Source organism: Eptesicus fuscus, chromosome 4, assembly GCF_027574615.1.
Source record: "Eptesicus fuscus isolate TK198812 chromosome 4, DD_ASM_mEF_20220401, whole genome shotgun sequence".
Taxonomy (NCBI): Eukaryota; Metazoa; Chordata; class Mammalia; order Chiroptera; family Vespertilionidae; genus Eptesicus; species Eptesicus fuscus.
In genome coordinates, this window is record NC_072476.1 from 78,878,036 (window position 1) to 78,898,934 (window position 20,899).

At 41.9% G+C, this 20,899-nt stretch overlaps 1 protein-coding gene and 1 pseudogene across 2 annotated transcripts in view; both read right to left on the reverse strand.

Annotated features, from left to right (window-relative positions):
* Window positions 1-10,095, reverse strand: part of ERBIN (erbb2 interacting protein) — a 112,276-nt gene extending 102,181 nt beyond the window's left edge. Inside the window, exon 1 of one of the 2 annotated variants that reach the window (XM_054715210.1) lies at window positions 10,026-10,095. The gene's annotated coding sequence lies outside the window, so the exon portion shown is untranslated. Of the gene's footprint in view, window positions 1-9,802; window positions 9,823-10,025 lie in introns of those variants that run through there. The other variant, XM_054715212.1, reaches the window with a different exon arrangement.
* On the reverse strand, window positions 9,771-20,674 carry LOC103305323 (keratin, type I cytoskeletal 18-like; annotated as a pseudogene).
* Between the last annotated feature and the right edge of the window lie 225 nt (window positions 20,675-20,899).

Below are 20,899 nucleotides of genomic sequence, written 5' to 3' on the forward strand. Positions count from 1 at the left end.
TATGTCAATTATATCTCAATAAAGCTGGGGGACAGGAGGAGAAGCGAATTGAAAGGAGGTACAAAATAAAGTAAAATAAAAATGAACATTTGGCACATAAAAAACAGTGCTATTCCAAAGAAACTGTACACTTTATAACATACTTAGGAAAATGCTGGTATAAGGGGAAAACCAATAATCAGGAAACCTGAATTTATTTTTCTAATCTCATTTATGTCACTAACAAACTAGATGACCTCTAAGATTTCACTTCCCCCTCTGGGCCAATAGTTTCCTCTTCTGATAACTAAAAAGAAAAGGAAGAAGGTTATGTGAACAGACTATTTCTAAGTCATTTCAGTGATAAAATCTACTGAATATGAAGAAAATATTAGCATTCTGAAGAATATATCTTTCATTTATACTAAATCATCTATTAAATATATTACAATTAAGGATAATACCAAGGTCAGGGAAACATGAAAATTAACAAAAATAAACCCTAGGGTGTAAGTAGTGGCAAAGAGCTCTTGGGAAATATTTATTAGGAATATAAACTACATAACTAGAGTTTACTATTATAATCAAATAAAAGACCAAAATAACTGTTAATGATATACATAATTATTATTGTGCATCACACTAAATACTAAGCAGTTCAAGGGAAATGTTTACAATTAGTATTGTGTTGTTTTTTTCAGAGATAAACAAAAAAACAGTTAAGGAACCACACGAGTCAAGAAGCCATTCTCATGTCTATGGGTAGGGCAAAAGTAGGTTTATAGTTGTGAGTATGCATGGCTCAGTGGTTGAGGATCGACCTATGAACCTGGAAGTCAGGGTTCGATTTCTGAGCAGGGTATATGCCCAGTTTGTGGGCTTGATCCCCAGTAGGGGGCATGCAGGAGGCAGCCAATCGATGATTCTCTCTGATCCCAGATGTTTCTATCTCTCCCTCTCCCTTCCTCTCTGAAATCAATAAAAAATATATTTAAAAAAGAATAAACCCACATTCTGTACAGCATTGTCATGTATAACACCCTAGAAACAATCCTAAAACACACACATACACATATATACACTAAATTCCCTTATATATAAATCTCCCATTTTTAAAGATACTTATAAATGTACATGTATATACATGCACACAGTTATGCTGTAATGCATATAAATGTCCAAAAATACAAAACACACTAACAAGAGTATCTCTGGGAAATGGGATTATGGAGACTTTTCATCTTCTATAAGTTCTGTATTTGAATTTTTATAACCAGAAAAAAAATTAAGGTAATTGTTTTAGCCCTTTACCTATCAAAAGCTTCTCACTGCTTGTTCCATATCCAGCCTTCCTAGCCTACCTTAAAGTATCTCACTCCATAAATACTTAAAAGATAGACTTGCTAGAAATAGTATTAATTTTAATAACTAAGGTTAGGCAGATAATGAAGATGACTCCCAGAGTTTCTGGTTTGGGAACTGTTTTCAAAAGAAAGAGCAAATAAGACACTATGTTGATATCAGGTATCTAACAAATCTAACTGTATCTACTATACACAGTCTCTGCTATTCTGCAGTTAGCCCCAGAACAATTAACTAAAGCTTTTTAAGTCTCCAGAGATTAATAGGGCACCCAAAGAATCCATTTGCTGCAGCCAGGATCCTTATCTTTTCCTAGAAAACTGAGAGTAAATCTATTCTAGTCACAAAAAGATATCCCAGTATGCCTCTTAAACCAGTTCCAAAATCTTCAGGGATGGGGACGTCAAACCTTTTTCTAGGCGAGGTGTTAGCCATGTCAAGGAGATTCATTTTTAGATTACGGGTTTATTGCTGGCTAATACAAACAAAACAACTTCCTCCACATCCCACCACCAGATACACAAAGGTTCTACTAGTAGAATTACTCTTAAGGTTTGACATTCCAAGGACATCATTATCAGGAGAATAGACACATGCTCCAAACTTTGGGATTATGCAAACAACGTAACTTCAATATGGAAAAATACAGCTGCATCAAAATCACTGTACTCACACTAAAATGGAGCTCCGACATTATCTTCACAAGAAACTTACCAATGTGGACGATAAAAGTACTGATTCTTGAACAATTTAATCAAAATAAATGATAATGGAGCCCTGGCCGGGGTGGCTCAGTTGGTTGGAATGTCGTCCCGTAAAACAAAGGGTTATAGGTTAGATTACCAGTCAGGGCACATACCTAGGTTTCGGGGCATATACGAGAAGCAATCAATTGATGTTTCTCTCTTACATCTATGTTTCTCTCTGCCTCTCTCCCCCCGGCTCCTTCTCTCTCTCTCCCACCTCCTCTCTGCCTCTCCCCCTCACTCTTCCCCTCTCTCTAAAAAAAAAAAAAATCAATAAAAACATATTCTTGGGTGAGGATTAAAAAAAAAGATAATGGAGTACAACCCAGTGACTATAATCTTATAGATATATATAAAAAAGACTAATATGCAGAGTGTCCCCTCAGGAGTTCGACCAGGAAACCGGGAGTTTGATCACTTGCTATGACATGTGCTGACCACCAGGGGGTGACACGGAATGAAGGAAGGCCCTGGCCAGCAGCCAAAAGGCCCCAATCGGCCCTGATTCCCGGCCCTGCCTAGGGACCCTACCCATACACGAATTTCATGCACCAGGCCTCTAGTAGTAGGTAAATAAATGTGTAATTGTAAGAAAGTGAATAAATTAAAAATCTGGTGAGGAAGAAAATATTTGCAGTTTCAAAAAAAACCTACCCTAAAAATATTTAATTACAAATGAGTTAAGATTACCTTCACATAGATGTCTAGCAGTTAAAACCCTTACGCACATAATCAATGACTACCAGCAATGGGACAACTGGAACTACCTACAAGCTAGTAAGATGCAGAGAAGAATGCAGTACCACTTCCAGGATAACTGCCAAAGATCTAATACAAATCTAGTCATGAAATCTAATCAAAGATATACTCATAAGAATATCAGAGAAATGCAAGTTTAGGGATAGTCTACAAAATAACTTGATCTGTAATCTTCAAAAGTGTCAATACCCTGGAAGTAAATGCAGAAATTGTTCCAGATTAAAGATTAAAGAAACATGACAACTAAATGTAATGCATGGTTCTAAACGGGATCCTTTTGCTCTGAAAGACTGGGACAACTGGTGCAATTTATGCATTCTTTGTTAACTTCCTAATTTTGATTGTTACGAAGCAATTCTGTATGAAAACACCCTTATTTACTGTAGGAAATACACATTAAGTATTGGGGGTTAACGATGTTTCTTGTGGACAACTTACTGTCAAGTGGTTCAGGAACAAAAATGTTCTTTGTACTATGCTTCCAACCTTTCTGTATATGTTATTGTTCCAAACTTTAAAATATGAAAAAAAGAATTACAAAAAAATTTATAGCAGTACTAAAAACCTGGGAGTGGTATATCTACAGATGAGAACAGAAAACAATTGGTTAGATCAGTGGTCGGCAAACTCATTAGTCAACAGAGCCAAATATTAACAGTACAACGATTGAAATTTCTTTTGAGAGCCAAATTTTTTAAACTTAAACTTCTTCTAACACCACTTCTTCAAAACAGACTTGCCCAGGCCATGGTATTTTGTGGAAGAGCCACACTCAAGGGGCCAAAGAGCCGCATGTGGCTCACGAGCTGCAGTTTGCCGACCACTGGGTTAGATAATACAAAATGAATTGGGGGCTGGGGGAGGGGGATGATAATAAAGCACCAACACATCTGAGGAACCAGATACACAAAACAAGCATAAAGTGGGATCTCCAAAAGAAGGATAAATTTTCTTAAGAAGGATTGGGAGCAGTGTGTCCTGGGCAGTCAGCCACGCAGTAAAAACCACAAAATAGCTGCCATGTTTAAGGCCTCCAGCACAGCTCTCTATACTGTAGGTAAACTTGGGGAGTATAATTGTGAAAATAGGAGAATATTATGTCCTGAGGGACAGGAAACGTGTTAGAGGACAAGGAACCCAAATACCATTAGCTAAATAAACCAAAGCCAGAAGAATAGGGATTCACTTAGGTGGGGGAAATACACTTCAATAACCAATATGGTATAGTCTGGACCATAACATGAAACTTGAACCACCACCACAACAAAAAATCTAACATCTGAGGAAAAACCAAAAGCCTGATGGGTATACTAAGTACAATAAGATCAAATTTTCAAATTTCCCATACTCTTAATAGAGGAAAATGTAAAAATAACATCAACTCCTATAAAAAAGCAAAGAGCTCTTAGCAACTCTATCCGCCCACCCCCAGAAAAATAAGAAAATAATTAGAAAGAACTGAAGACCAAATTAGTGAGCTAAAATATCAAGCCTCAAGATACTCCCTGATACCAGAATGGGGGGGAAGGGGAGTAATGAAAGCTCCATAAATCTCAATATCCACCTATTTCTCCAAGTGCTGTCTAAGGGCCCTAGAAGTTTGAGACACTTTCAAGTAGTCTTCAAGGTCAAACTATTTTCATAATAATACTAGATCATTTGCCCCTTCCCATTTTTATATTGACAGCAATGGTGCAAAAGAAATTGTGGGTAAAAAAATGCTAGCACCTTAGCGCACACAATAAGCTGTGGTACCAAGCCATACTAATACCACACTACATACCCCCAGACATCTTTTTAGATGCCACTTTCATTTAAGAATATCTCTAACGGTCTGGCCACTGTGGCTCAGTGGTTGAGTGCGACCCATGAATCAAGATGTCACCAGTTCTATTCCCAGCCAGGGCACATGCCTGGGTTTCGGGCTCGTTATCTCTCTATCCCTCTCCCTTCCTCTCACTCTAAAATTAAAAAAAAAAAAAAGTTAAAAAGAACATTAAAAAAAGAATGATCTCTAATGAAGCAGTGAAAATTAATTTTATTAAATCTCAACACTTCAATACATGTCTTTCTTTAAAGTTCTTGTATAATTACTTTGAATTATGAGTGAAATTAACCTTTTTTTCATGGAACACCATTTGACCAAAGAACAAATAGAAAATTACCCTACTGTTCTTTGACAGACATCTTCTCAAAAATAAACAAAGTTAGCTTGCAACACTAACATGTTTGTTACCAATGATTAATACTTCACCTTCCAAGTGAAAATTTAGAATAGTAAAAAATTTGAGCTTGAGAGCTTCACAAAATTAAAGACTTTCTGATGAGATTAATGGTGATATTAACATTTTGTTTGTTTGTTAATGCATAATGAAATGTGTCAACATTTGGGGGGAAATGTTTAATTCAATGAACCAGTACTTCTCAAACAACCAATACAGGGTGTTAAACCATGAGCAGGTGAAAGATTCAAAATGCAAGAAAAACAATAAATTTTCAGGTAACAAGAAATGAAGAATTCATTGATATAGTTTCAGATTTGACATTGCAGCTACCCTTTAAAATACTATTTGTCAAATTTTGGTATGGTATCAAAGAATACCCTCAGTCACCTAAAAAGGCTATGAAAATACTCCTCCCCTTTTCAAAATCTATATGTATAAGGTTGGATTTTCTTCATATATTTCAACCAAAACATACTGCAAGATTGAATGTACAAGTGGATATGACAAATCGAGCTGTTTTCTAATCAACCATACATAAGGGACTTGCAGAAATACATAACAATGTCACACTTTTTGCTTAAGATTTGTTTTGAAAAATAGTTATTTTTTAAGACAGTGTTATGCATAGTTTATTGTTATTTTAAATTCAATTTTAAAATTTCTAATATGGGAAATATAATATAACCCACATAAACCAAAGCTTTGTGGTTCTCAGTAATTTGCAAGAATATAAGGAGATCCCAAGACCGTAGGGCTATTTACTTCTAATTATACTATGCTATAAAATACAGTGTCTCCTTCTAAGGACAAATGAAATACATAAGGCACTCTGTCCCAAAGTAAATTGTCCAAGACTACCTTGTTTTCGAAGTTTTCAGTCTTTTTTCCTTTTTGATGCTTCTCAGTGTTTTACTTTATGAGGCTGTCAAACTGCCTCCTCACCCCATCTGGTACACCAAAAAGGCAGGAAACAGCTTACTGTGTACAACATTAAATAGGCTCTGCGTAAGGATGGCCTTATGAAGGAAGTCCTCAGACTTCATTATGCCTGTTTTGATTTCTTAGATGTCTTTTTATTTTCTAGTTTTTCTACTACATTCTCTATAGAAATAACCTCCATGTAAGTAGGTTCTTCTTTTATTAACTTTTTGATTTTCTTTTTTATTGTCTTACATGCTATCATTTATTTATAAAGCCTGGCAAGGCCTTCTTCATCCAATGGCACCTGGAACAAAATTCACTGTGCTTATTTCACAAAAACAGACAAAGAAAGGCAATTTCAAATTTTAGGAACACTGACAGAGAAGACATCTAACTTTGAGAGGTAAGACAGGAAGAAAAAGAACAAAATGTAGAAGGTAGGTACAGAGATAAAAAGTTTATGTGTTTTAAGAGGCCAAACACATAAAATAAGGATAGGTGGTTGTAGAGTCTTAATACAATAGTACATAACAACCTGATCTTAGCAAAGGTAATTTAGGGGATATTAAAGAAAAAAAAGAATTGAGGCAACGAAGTACAAATAAAAACAAAACATATTAATAAATACCAGATTAAAATACTGGTATATAAACTGAGTTGGAATGCAAAAGGGATATTCAGAATTACCCAGGGCTGACAAAATAAACTTTATCTACTCATGTTTTAAACGTTTGTGGTTTTTTTTAGGTGATAAACATGGACTAATAAAGTTTAGAAGAGGAGAAGGACAAAATATAATTAAGAAACATCAGCTGAACATAGAGAAAATAGGGGAAGTAAATAAAGCTAAAATAGGAGAAGTAAATGAAGCTAACTAAAAATAGGAAGCTAAAGGAATTAGTAAAGAAAGTGGAAAAGATTTTTTTTTTTACAAGAAGGAAACATAAGATAGAGGAGACAGCTAAAAGGTAAACCGAAACATGAATGTAGTATGGTTCAATAATTGGTGATGACAGGTATCAAGAAAAAAACAAAAAGCAAATAATGTGGAATAAATCAAAGATAAGTGAAAAGCAGAAGTGCTGGGCTTATTTCCTTAGAAAATTCAAAAGCAAATATAACAGAGCAACAATTCATGTACACATTTTCTATTCAAGAGCAAATAGTATGCACTCAAAAACGCAATAACCTATTGTGAACAATATGTTGTCAGAAAAGGAAATCTTTAGGGCTTTTATCCAGTGTTCCCAGAAAAAAACAAAGCATGTAACAGAAATGGATGGGAAAGAGTCAAAAGCAAAAAAAGTGTTAAAAAATTCTAGATAAGTAACAATTACATAAAAAAGTGTTTTGCCATCCAAAACCAGTAAAATTCTGCATTATCCCAAATACTTTGTAAACACTGCCATTATCTATTTCTAAACCAAAAATAGCTTAAACTCTAAATGAGGTTATCTATAAGCAATTACTTAAGATAAGTGCCTAAATATTCATCTAATTTTATGAAAAGTTAAAGTGTGTTTATTAAAGTATGATATTGTTTACTACCAAGAGCTCAGCACCAATATCTCTAAAATTGCTGAATTTTAGAGACTTACTGATGATAAATGTAAAATGTGTATAGTTATTACATACAATAAAATGTTGTTTTCCATTTTTTAACCTCTGTAAGCTAGAAAAATACATGAAAAGTTTGCAACAGCTTCTCAAACAGTTGACTGACTTCATATTTGAATTAATTACTTGAAGGATTAAGTTTATCACTACTGAAAACTAGCACCTTCAAATAAAGTCCTATTAAATGTAATTTTATGCAATATAAGCAAATACTGGAAATACTCTAGATCTAACTATTTAACCTAAGAAAACCCACACAAATACTAAGAATATCCAAAATTTAAAGTCATTTTGAAATATTTTAACTGATTATCACCTTTTTAAAATTTTTTTGCAAACCATTGTCACATTTAAACAAGGCTTTGAAAATATTTACACTGTGACAATAATATAAGGCCTAATATTCATTATGTTAAATCAGTGTTAAACTAACAAAAGTGTAAGTAATCCACAAAGTAAATTTTTCCTTTCAGGGGGAGAGGCAGGGAGGCATTGATGGCAACTACGACGATGAATATCTCGCTTCCAAAAAATGTGTCTCTGCAAACATATTGCTCCCTTAAGAAAAAAATTCAAGAACAAGATCTAAAAACAGGGATTTAAGTAGTTATGTTTGAGTGCTGCAATACTTTTCATATGTAAAATTCACTAATGCAGAGAAACATCTTCATAAAGTGATAATTCTCTATAAATGACTTGCTCCATTAAGGCTTTGTTGCTCTGAGGCCAAGAATAAGCCATATAAGGAAACTGAGGTTCAATGCCATCTATTTTGTTCCACTCTTTCAGGTGCCCAAGAATAACCTTTCACTGCCTAAGGATATGTTCCAAAATCATAAAGTAGATCAGTTATGCACTTAAATTCCTTGATAAGGCTACTTTGGCTTAACAGGAATTTCTGGGTGGTTCCCAAATCTTATCAACTTAAAAAAAAAAAACACTTTTTTTTCCAGAAACTAAGCTCTGAGGGGGAAAAAATAAAAATATATACTAACAAACAGTTAAAAGAATTCCATTCTGAAACGTACTTACTAAATAACAAAGAACAAGTTGTGAAATAATTTGATCCTGCTCTTTAAGACCTACCTTTCCTTTTCTTTGAACTTAAGCCAACAATTTTTCTTGGGGAAGCATGGACAAACCAAACAATTTATACTTAAAGATATACCTACCAACAGGATATCACATTTATTTAATAACTAATCAAAAGCACCGTATTATCTTTCACCTCCCTTTACCTCAAAAGTATGGGGCGGGGGTGAGAGGGAGGGGGAGGGGAGGAGGGAGACAAACTTGAAAAGACACCCCTGAAGAAACACTTTGTGTCTGCTGCGACCAAAACTGGTTTGATCTACCAAGACTGCCCATTGGTTCAGCAGTGTTGGTAACACTGACGGGCGGAATGTCTCCCACGCTTCACTAACTCCTGCCCCCAGAGCAGGGTACCTCTATCAGTTCTTTGGGTTGAGCGGGCCACACAACATCAGGACCAACACAAACATGCAAATACTGTACTATTACAAAAGCACAGCTGTTTACCAGTCAGTAGGATTCCCACGAAAATCAATTCAAGCGTTTTTGCTTCCCTTCCTATAGGTTCTGTTCTCAACTGCAGGGAAGTCCTAACAAACCCAACCACTTACAAGAGTTCGTTTTTCATTGTAACTCTCTGGATCCCGAACACGACTCCTTCCTTTTTTTCCCCCCCCACTAAGTCAGTTACATGGGAAAATCTAGCAGACACAGCTTTCAATTAATTAACCGATTATTACAAGGTTCTAAATGCCTGAAAGGAACCAGATACTGAAGGCATACAGTACCTACCTAGACAAACAACTAAGAATGGCTTTTTTGTTTGTCTGTCTATAAAATCCAACGGAACATATTTATAAGGACTGGAACTAAAAATAAAATAAAATAAAAATCTCTCTGTAGGATTAAACGCAAACGCCAGATAACCGGTCACAGCATAAACAAATGTGGCAGCCATCTCAACAGCAGCAAGTCACCCGCTGCAGCCGCCTAACTAACTTTCTCCCAAAGCAAAAGGTGCCGGGCTCAGCAACTTAATCAATAAAAATACATGTACACCGTATATACTGCGGAAAAGTAGAACTTGTGGACCGAGGGCTGAACAAAGGCAGGCTTTCTCCCCGTGGCTTCAAAGTTTTCGTCCCACCGCATTCTTACGACCTCGGCTGAAATAACTGGAGTCCAGATGGTGGTGGTGGTGGACGGGGGTGGGGTGCGGGGGGGTACGGTGGGGGGGACCAATCCTCCTCTTTAGCACCTAAAACACGACCCAGTTCGACAACAGCCAAGGAGAATGGAGGACAACTTGGGGGAAAGTAAGAACCCTTCGTCTCCTCCCTGCCCAGGAGCTTGGTGACGGGCAGACACCTTTCGTGCCAATTACCTTTCGGCCGGACGGTGTCTCAGGGCAGCTCTCTCGGGGCTCCGCCAGACATGATTTCCTCCCCTCCGGTCGTCACTCGGGCCCCGGCCGAACCTCTCCCGGGGAGAGCGGATGCGGAGCGGCCTCCCGCGGTCGGAAGAGCGGGCTGCGGCGGGGGGCGGGGAGGGGGGCTGGGAAGAGGGCTGGCGCCCGGGTCTCGAGTTTTGCAGGAGTTTCCCAGCCCCGACGAGGCTCTCCGCCGGAAAAACACACACAAAACTTTTCACTCGTGACACCGCCCGGAATTACCGTGCGAAACTCACTTCCGGCCTTGGCGAGCGGCAGGATCCAGCTCGGTCCAGGGGAACCCGGAAAACCAGCTTCGCGCCGGGGAGGGGGCGGAGGGGGCGGCGGCGGCCTCGGCCCGGGCCCCCGGCGCGCCCCGCTCTCCCGACGGCGGCGGCGGCGGCAGCGGCGGGGCCCGGCAGCGGGGACACGAACGCGGCGGGGCGCTGGGACCTCGGCCGCGCTAGGCCGCCGCCTCCTTCTCCGCGCCGTCCCCGGAGCCGGGCGGCGGGGTTATTGTCTCGACTGCGCCTGCCGCGCCCTTCGCCGTGCCGCCGCCCGGGGCCGAGGGGCCGAGCGGGCCGTCTGTCGGGCCGTCCGTCCTTCCGCCCGGCCCGCCCCGCCTTCCCCACTGGCCCTCGAGCCCTCGGCTCCCGCTCCCGGTTTCCCGCCGCCGCGCCGCCGCGCCTCCGCTCCCTCCTGGTCCTTCTCCCCCGGCTGCGCGGCTCCCCCGGGAAGCGCAGGGGAGGGGGCGGCGGCTGCGTCTCCTCACGAGCTCGCGGGGCCGCGCCGGGGGCCGAAGCTGCGTCCCGCGCCGCCGCGCCACCTTCACTCGAGCGAGAGAGAGCGAGGGGCGGGGAGGGGAGGGGAGGGGAGCCGGGAGGAGGGGGCTGGGGCGGAGGGAGGTGCTGCCTCCCAGGCTCCGCGGCGGCGGCCTCGGCCAGGAGCAGGGGGCGGGGAGGAGGCTGCGCGCGGCGGCTGGGGGCGGGGCGGCCTCCCGCGGGGGCGCCCCCACCGCCCACGGCCGGCCCGAGGCGCGCGAGCCAGTCACCGCGCGCGGGGGCGGGGCGGCCCACGGCGGCGGCGGCGGCGGCGGCTCGGGGGCCGGGGGCAGCCGAAGCTTTGCTGGAGGGGCGCGGCTTGAGCCCCCCCTCCTCCCCTGCCCGGGTCGCTCCGGTGTCGCCCCAGGTGGGGGATGCCGAGGTCCCCCCGGCCGCCCCGCGCCAGCCCGGGAGACGGAGAGCCCCCGCTGGCCCCCGCCGGGCCGCAGAGTTTCTTGGTCGGTCTGCAGCGGGGGCTCAGGTCCCAGCCTCGGCCGCCGTGGAGGCTCCGGCTCCCTCTGATGGCACGCGCGCTGTGCCCGAAACCGCAGCGCAGCGCCCGGCCGCTTCCCACGCCGGCCCTGGCTCCGCGCTGCCCGCGCCGCGAGCCGCTGGGGTCCTCCAGGTCCCAGCCTCCCCCGGGCGGGCGGGCGGGCGGGCGGGCGGGCAGACAAAGCTGTCGGTGGGCGGGGGAGGACGGCCCGCGGAACTGCCTCGAGGTAGGTAGGGCCTTTGTTAGAAGAAACCCTGGCCGCGCTCCGGAGGCGACGCGGGCTTCCACCGCCAGCGGGGTCGGCGGCGCGGTCTCCGGATTGCGCCGGCCCCCCGTCGCTCAGCCTTGGCAGCGTCGGCGTTTATTGCAGGGAGACGCTCAAGCTTTCTGTCAACACATATGGCAGAAAACGCCTCCGCCGTAACGTTGCCGTTTTCGCAGTTCCTGCTGGAAATAGGTTCACCGAGAAGTCGGCCTCGTTTCACCCAGAGGAGGAGGAACGTCCTAGCTCCGGCACACCCCCCCCCCGCCCCCGGTCTCTGCGGTACTTAACCGTGTACCGCGACGGTAATTACTCTCCGTGTCCCTGAAGTCGCTGTCTCAGTCCTTCCGCCTGGGGGCCAGAGATAATCCTTTACTACCAAGTTTGAATCCAGAGCTGTGCGCCCTGCAGAGGATTTCTGACTGGCATCCAAAGGGAGGAATTCACCAAGTCCAATGGGAATTATTTACCCACACTGACAAACACTTGAAATACCTCCCAAAGATATTCAAGACATTGTTAGGGGTGGGAGCATTTTCACTACTTCCAGAACTGCTGGGATCAACACAGGTAGTTCCTTCTCCTAGAGCAGAGGCCGAAGGTTCTCTCCCTGTTAGGACCAAAGAGTTCAGGCTCCTTCACTGCTGAGCTGGAGGTGAGAGCACTTCAGGAGAAGCTAGGAAGTGAACCGGCAGCCAGGGATGCTAGTAATACCACGCTAGTTGTTTTGTGTGAAGATGAGTCTTGGGCACTGTATCAGTTCTAAAGTTAGCATTTGTATTTTTAATCTGCACACGAAAGATTTCCTGCTCCGCTTTCAACAACTGGTTTGAGTTGACCAGACTCAAGGGTAGAGCTCTGGACGGAAAGGTCACTGTCCTAAAGCATCCCTTTCCAGCTCCCTTAGGAAGTCTGGAATTCCAGTGTTGTATTTAGCCTCAGGTTGATGCCATACCTCTTTAAATGTGACATCATAGACTCAAACCTAACTTCCCCCCACCCCTACCCCCAACCTAAATAAATAGGACCTGTCCAGGCCCTAGCCTGTTTTTAAAGTTAAACTCATATACGGGACCAACCCTATCATTTACACTAGAAAAGTCCTATAACCAAAAGTCCCTACTCCAACTCACCTGATATTTTACCATTAGAGTTTAATCCCTTTCCGTCTATTTCTCTAGCATAAAGCCATAATCCAGGGAAAGGTAATATTTTAAGCCTTACTTGTTATTTATACCTAATTCATCAGATTGTTTCCCCAAAGCAGCTTCTGATGGAAGGGAATATAATGATGACATATGCTGATGCCAAGTAGGTAGGAGAGGAAAACGGTTTAACTTTGGGGGCAATATATGGAGAGTACCGATGTGTAGACAATAAAGTGCCCCCCATTTGATGCTTACACTGTAAGAAAGCTCCAAAACACTCGCCTTACAAGGATGGAAGAGAGGATGCATTTGCCAAGGAAACTATTTGACAAATATTTCTTTTCAAATCCTTTTGTAGAGTATCTTCAGCAGGAACTCTGCATCTGTGCTCATACAAAATGGTGACATAACAGCTATATGATCAGGGTATTCAGTAATCAGAAGTAATGACTCATCTTTGTTATTCATCACTGACTACTTAGTTCTAACTCACATGAACAGCGCATACAGATACAGCCAAATCTTCCATTTGTTCTTTTTTTTAACAAATGTGTGCTTTACAGATTAGTTTTCTTTGACAATCTTCCCATAGTTGAACTAAGATGGACTTCACAGTTTCAACTATGATTAAAAGGAGAACTAAAACCTCACCCTAAACAAGGCTGTTTAACTGTGATTCTGTAGTAATAAACTGAACTCCAGGACCACCTTAGAGAGTAGGCTAATAAATATTTGTTGATAGTATAGCTTAATCTTCCAAATTATGATTCTCTAAATACTTTCTCTAAATAATACTCTGTGAAAGACAGGGAATTCTTTCTTTGGGATTCCCCTTCCCAATGGCTGGATTCAGGAGAGGAATTACTGTCTGCTAGAGATAAGCCACATAACTGAAGTAAAGCCTCAAGGCCTTCGCCATTCCAAGGAATGCACACAGCATCCATGGGGGTGGGGAGGACGTTCCTCAGCAGAGAGCCTATACACTGTTTTTAAGGGTCCTCCTGTCATTCCCCCGTGCCACCCAGGCAGCTGCACAGAAGCAGTGCGGAGACCAAGTCAGCAGAGGAAAAATTTAGAATGATCATTCTCCTTTTCTCCCTTTCTCAACACCTAGTAAAGAACTGGTTACCTGAAACCAAACTGGTTACCTAAAACACTATACAGTAGTGTTTGGGAAAAGTTAATATTCCGGCTAGATTAGGGTTAGATTTCTTTTTTAAAAAGGTCTAGAAGCATTAGATCAGATCAAAACACATTATAACATGTATTTTTCATAGGGATTGACTTCCCTATTTTCACTTCCATGTTAGCCCCTAGATAGAAATGGCAGGAGGTTAGGATGACAAGTGTCATGGGAAAGGGATCCTAGGGCTCAAAAAAGGCAGTACATGCAAGAATTAAAATTAAGGATTTTTGTAATACTTTGGGGATGAAATCATCCCTACCACAGCATGTTTCTGCCTTTCATTTTTTTAATACATGTTTTTATTGATTTCAGAGATGAAGGGAGAGGGAGAGAGAGAGAGAAATATCAATGATGAGAGAGAATCATTGATTGGCTGCCTCCTGCATGCCTCCCACTAGGGATCAAGCCTGCAGCCCAGGCATGTGCCCTTGACCAGAATCGAACCCGGGACCCTTCAGTCTGCCGGCTGACGCTCTATCCACTGAACCAAACCAGCCAGGGCCAGACGTATTTTCAATAATATTTTATAAATCACGAGGAAGTCTGCCTGTATTTGTGAAAAGTTTTGAAGTTGTTTTTCCCCTAGTATAAGCTTGATAATCTTTTTTTTCTATCAGACATTTTGTAGCCTATCATAAATTTTTTTCAGATATCTTATACTAGTAGTTTTGTAAGTGTGGAGAAAATAAATAATGCATAGTGATTATTTGTGTGACCTCTGAAAAAAGATGGCTTGACTTCAAAAGCTGGCTACTGAATGACTTGGGCCAGTTCCTGGACATCTATAAACATAAACTTGAGTTTCTTCTTCTCTCGAATGGGGACTACAATATTAATAGCTTCATCGATTATTGGGAGGACTACATGGGACAATGCTCATAAAGTGCTTGGCAGACTTAAAAGTATTAGCTATTGTGTTTTTGTTTTTTTCTCCCCAACTTTTTTTTTTAATTTCTTTATTGATTAAGGTATCACATATTTGTCCTCGTCCCCCCATTCCCATCCCATCCCCCTCCCAACACATACCCCCACCCCCCTGTTGTCCTTAACGCCGGTTAGGCTCATTTGCCTGCACACAAGTCCTTTGGTTGATCTCCCCCTTTACCCCCATCCTTCCCTACCCTCCCCCCTAGCTATTGTTAATAGTGCACTTTAAAATGCACTGACAGGCCTGGCTGGCATGGCTCAGTGGTTGAGCATCAACCTATGAACCAGGAGACTATGGTTCGATTCCCAGTCAGGGCACATATAGCTTGGTCCCAAGTAGGGGTTGTGCAGGAGGCAGCTGATCAATGGTTCTCTCTCATCATTGACGTTCTATCTCTCCCTTTCCCTTCCTCTCTAAAATCAATGAAAATATATTTTTTTAAAATTCACTGACATTATATACCATGTTTCCATCATATAGTGTATCATCCACACTAGAACACTTTTGAGAGCTAATTAATAGACATTAATAATAATTACACAGGGACAACATATGTAAAACTAGCTTATATATTACCTTCTTCTGATCTAATTCCCATCTCAAATTTTCCCTGGTATGAATCATAATCTATTTCAATATGTATGCTTTTTCTAAATCATAACAGTATTAACGAAAGAAAAGGTTAAATACTACTGCCTACTTCCCTTCAATGCAGGCTTTCACTTAAGAATATTATCTTTCTTTGAGTAACAAAACCGCTTTTCCTACTTAGTTAAGCTGACATAATAGCTTTACTTATTCTTCTATAGTATTTTGTCTTAGAAAAAAACTGTTCAGTATCAAATCTGCCATGAAAATAGCCAATATATAGGCATCAAGCATAATCAGAGGTATAGTAAGAGGCTAAATGCTCTGCTCTAAGATGTTACATAAGAACTGTTTTTTAGTTAAGCATGTCATTTCTATTTGAAAGTAAGAGTAAATCATTGTTGATGATGACCATATCATAATCAAAATACTGGATAAGTCTCACCCAAATCTGGTTTAATAAGTATTTGTAAAATGATACTTCTCAGTTGGATTTTCTAAAATAATTCTGGATATACATTCATACTCATATTTTCCTCAGTTGGAAATAAATTTATTTTCTGGGAATTAATGGCAAATTTCCTTCAAAAATGCTAATCTGAGTAATAACATATTTTTTTATGTTTCCTCTCTCTTCTGTTTTCCCTAGTCTAATCCCTTTGTTTTTAATGCCATTAAATTAATGTCAACCATCAGATCAATCATATAGTATTCTAGTATTCATTTTTAATTTTCTTGTTCTTCCAGTTTTTCTCTAAAATGGACGCTAAGTTTCTCTTCCTTCTACCTCGGGAAACTCCCTCTGAGAGTTTTTGTTTTCTTATACAAAACTTTACATAGTATTTTTTCATATCTCCTGCCATATAGCATACCAAGCTAGTTATAGAAATGTCACTTTCCTTCCAAAGCGTTTGTACTTCTTTATGTCGAAATAAATATGTAGAGAAGAAATAGTTTTCAAATATTTATTTTACAATTTTCAACATGATTTTTCTTTTTCAGTCTTGATATTTTATTTCATTTACCTGATTTCTGACCACCCTACCTCATAGATAACTGATATTTCTATTTTGTCTTCCAAAGTAATGAAACCTAGCCAATAATTTTTTTCTCATCAATATTATCATCTTTCAGAAAAGTTATGGCACTGGCATTACAATTTATTAATTAGTGACCTTGGACAAATAATTTATTTTCTCTGTGCAGTAGTTCAGGATCTATAAAATGGAGTAAGGCCTATTTTATCTACCTCATAGGATTATCAGGGCACCAAATGAGATGATGTATATGAAAGCATACTATAAACACCAAATAAAAGATCATTATCATTAATAAAATATCATAAGCCATATTAAATGTCCATTGACATAGTGGCTCTATAGTATACATACTTTAGAATACATATTGAATGCAAAGTTTAGTTCCTATGAAGCCTATAGCTTATAAGAGGAAGTAGTTATAAACTCATTCACCTTTCATATAAAAATTCAGGTCATTAATTCAGATGCCAAAACTTAAGGACTTTTTATAATTGAGACACTGGCTACATTTTACTCCATGAGAACATTGCCAGGCAATTTAGAAGTGTTAATTTCAGGGAGAACATTTGGCTTATTTAAAGGAAATAAGCTTTTAAAACATAGAATCTGAGAATTTTCAGTAATTGAATAAATAGGAAGGGACTTTGGAGGTCATCTGGTTTCTAATTTTACAGGTAAAGAAACTCAGGTTTGAAGACTTGCCCAAAGTCACACTACTGATTAGTGGCAGAATCACAATTAGAACCCATTTCCCCCCCAGTTCAGTATGTGTTCAACCATACCACATTGCCGCCACTATATTCCAGATAATGAACAACCAGAAACCACCAATGAAATGTGTGACAGAACTACTAAAATTTTTAAAACTTCTGTTGGCAAAAGACACCACAAAGTTAAAAGACATATGACAGTATGAGAGAAAATATATATAAGAATTAATAGCTAATATTCATAATTCCTGTATATAAAAGGCCAGAGGCATCACAACTGAAACAACCAGAGACCAGACCACCAAGTCCCCTCGAGGGCTGGCCCCGCCCCCAAGCAAGCAGTTAAGGGCAATCATGCAGGCAGGCAGAGTGGTTAGGGGTGATCAGGTAGGCAGACCAGCTGTTAGGGATAATCAGGTATGCAGACTAGCGGTTAGGGGTAATCAGGTAGGCAGACCAGCGGTTAGGGGAGATCAGGTAGGCAGATGGCCCTTTGAGGGGCTGGTCTTGCCCCCAAGCAAGCGGTTAGGGGCAATCAGGCAGGCAGGCAGAGTGGTTAGGGGTGATCAGGTAGGCAGACCAGCGGTTAGGGGTGATCATGTAGGCAGGCCAGCAGTTAGGGGCGATCAGGTAGGCAGACTGCTCCTCACAGGGCTGGCCCCACCCCCAGCAAAGAAAGAGGGAGGCCCAAGGCCAGCCAAGCCATCACTGCCCAGCCTGTTGCCTACAGAGGGAGGCCACTGGTGGCAGGGGAGGGAGGACAGCACTTCACAGATGGCAAGCAGTGGCAGCGGCGGGGGTGGGGCCAGCTGCCTGCAGCTGGGGGTAGGAAAGCCCTGATCTCAGTCCAGGCCTAGGGACCCTACCCGAGGGCCCCCAGATTGTGAAAGGGTGCAGGCCGGGCTGAGAGACACACACCCCCACCCCACCCCGCCGAGTGCACAAATTTTCATGCACTGGGCCTCTAGTACAGATATAAAGAGCTCTTTAAAATCCAGAAGAAAATAATCCAACAGAAGTATTTTTTTGACATTCAATGTTATTTTATATTAGTTTCTGGTGTACAGCATAGTGATTAGATAATCATATAATTTACAAAGTATCAAGTAACCTCTTGGCATCATATATAGTTACTACAATATTATGGACTATATTCTCTATGCTGTACTTTATATCCCCATGACTATTTTGTAACTACCAATTTGTTCATCTTAATCCCTTCACCATTTTCACCCAACCCCCCTAATTTTCTCCCCTCTGGCAACCATCAGTTTGTTTTCCAATAGAAGTATTTACAAAAGACATAAACCAGCAGTTCACAAAAAAGAAATACAAAGGCAATAAAAAATCAGGTGGAGAGCAACCCTATTTAAAAGCCAGGATAACTGAGACTCTAGCTAGCTTTTGCTGTTTCATTGCAGTTGGGGTAGTACCTTTTCAGTGCTCTGGAGAGGAGCCAAAGAATCAAAGGGTTCTCCTCTGACCTGGACAGAGAGAGAAGTGAACCAATTTGATGACAAATAAATTGGCATTAAACTGGCTTAAACATGGTCCCAGACACAGAGTCTTTCTGATGCCACTAGACACAGAGTCTTTCTGATGCCACTGTCCATGAATGTCTAAAGGGAAGCTCAACAGCACTACCTCAAAAAGTCAGGCCTGGGCACACATTGGGACCCCCTCTTTGGGCATATTCCCCTAGGCCAGACCACCAGGCTTCTGGATATGTATTTGCCACAGTGTGACCAAATTCCAATGATTACACTGTGGAAACCATGGATTTTAAGATTTTAGTTTCCTCAAATAAGGGCTGAACAGGGTGAGATGGTAGCAAATGTTCTCACAAGTTAAAAGTGCTGTAATGAGTTTAAGGCCCTGCAGGGAATTAACTCTCCAATTCCCCCAGGCTCGTGAGCCTAGGTTCTGTTGGGGCTGGAGAATCCTGGGAAGGATCCAAGGAGGCAAGTGCAGGAGTAGCCATAGGAAGGAGGAAAGAGAAGAATGCCTCTCCTGCCTCTGTTTGTGAGGTGGAGTCTCTCCACTCTTCACTTCCTTGGATTTGCTTCCTGCCAATTATTACAAAGACAATAGAGGAAAAAATATGGCATCAAGTAGAAGAGAAAGAGAAGAAAGTAGGCTTAAAATAATTTCTTTAAAAAGACTAACGCAAGACTTAAAACTAGGACATGAAGTTAAAAAAAAAAATTATGTTCAAGGATCTCTGAACTTTTTATTGGCCTCCTGCACCCCACGGGGTGCCCCGCTTCTGCTGCCTTAATACCTCAGAACTTTGGTGTCTTGACCTCAGATACCACTTTGCTGGATGGATTGCATGGAGTGGCTGTTGTCCAGGGCGTCACCAAGATGGAAGTCCTCCCCTTCTTCTGGCAGGTGGTGGTAGGTGGCAATCTTAGCCTCCAGCTTGACCTTGCAGTTCAGCAGGCTGTATACTCCTGGGCCTGGCACTGCCCCTTTGCCCAGACCTGGGCCCACTCTGACTCCAGCTGCAGCAGGATCCCATTGAGCTGTTCCATCCGCATGGCATCGTGCATCTCCACCTCGCTCAGGCTATTCTCCAAGCTGAACTTCAGATTCCTCATTCAGGTCAGGTCAGTCTCCAAGGACTGGACTGTATGTCTCAGCTCTGTGAGTGTCATCTCAGCAGCTTCTATCTCAGTGGTCTGCAAGGTGACCCTGTGGTGCTCTCCTCAGTCTGCTGGGACCAATTCCTGTCTAGCTTCTCTTGATTATTTTGAGCCAGCTCATCATACACGGACTGAATGACTGCCATGATCTTGCTGAGGTCCTGAGATTGGGGGCATCCAACTTCACAGTCAACTCAGAGGTGGCAATCTGGTTTTGTAGATCAGTTACTTCCTCCTCAGGTTCTTCTTCATGAAGAGCAGCTCTTCTTTGAGAGCCTCGATCTCTCTCTCTCCAGCTGCAGATGAGTGAGATTGATGTCATCAGTGACCTTTCGGAGACCATTGATGTCACTCTCCACAGATTGGCTCATGGCCAGCTACGTCTCATCCTTGACTCTGAAGTCATCAGCAGCAAGATGGGCTGATGTCAATCTGCAGAACAATGCAGGCATTGCCCACAGAATTTGTAAAGATCTGAGTTCTCAGGACCTGGGTGGTTTTGAAGTAATGTCCCCAGTCTCTGACCTGGGGTCCCTTCTTCTTCAGGTGCTCCCTGATTTTGCTCTCCAGTCTCCGATTATCAGCCTCCAGGCTTCTCACCCTTACCAAGTAGGAGGCCAGAGAGTCATTCAAGTTTTTGTCTGCCACACAATGGGTCACCCCTGCAGCCAGGCCCCCAGACCCTCTGTAGAGTGCAGAGAGCTGGCAGTACAACCTGAGGAAAAAGTTCATTACATCTGACTGCTTCTTCCTCCACAGCTGCTGGATGCACTTGTATACCATCTTGGCTGGCCAGCAAAATATTTTTAAAAGACTAAAATAAGTTTGTAGAAAACAAACAGGTGAAGGGAGAGAGAAAATGAGAGTTTTTTTAAAAATCACCAAAAACAGCAAGTAGAGAAAAGATTTTAAGGCTAAATTCTCCTAAAAACCACAAATGAGATTGATTTCAATATACTATATAAGGGAAAAGTTTTAAAAACTAAAAAATGAATAACATTGACATTG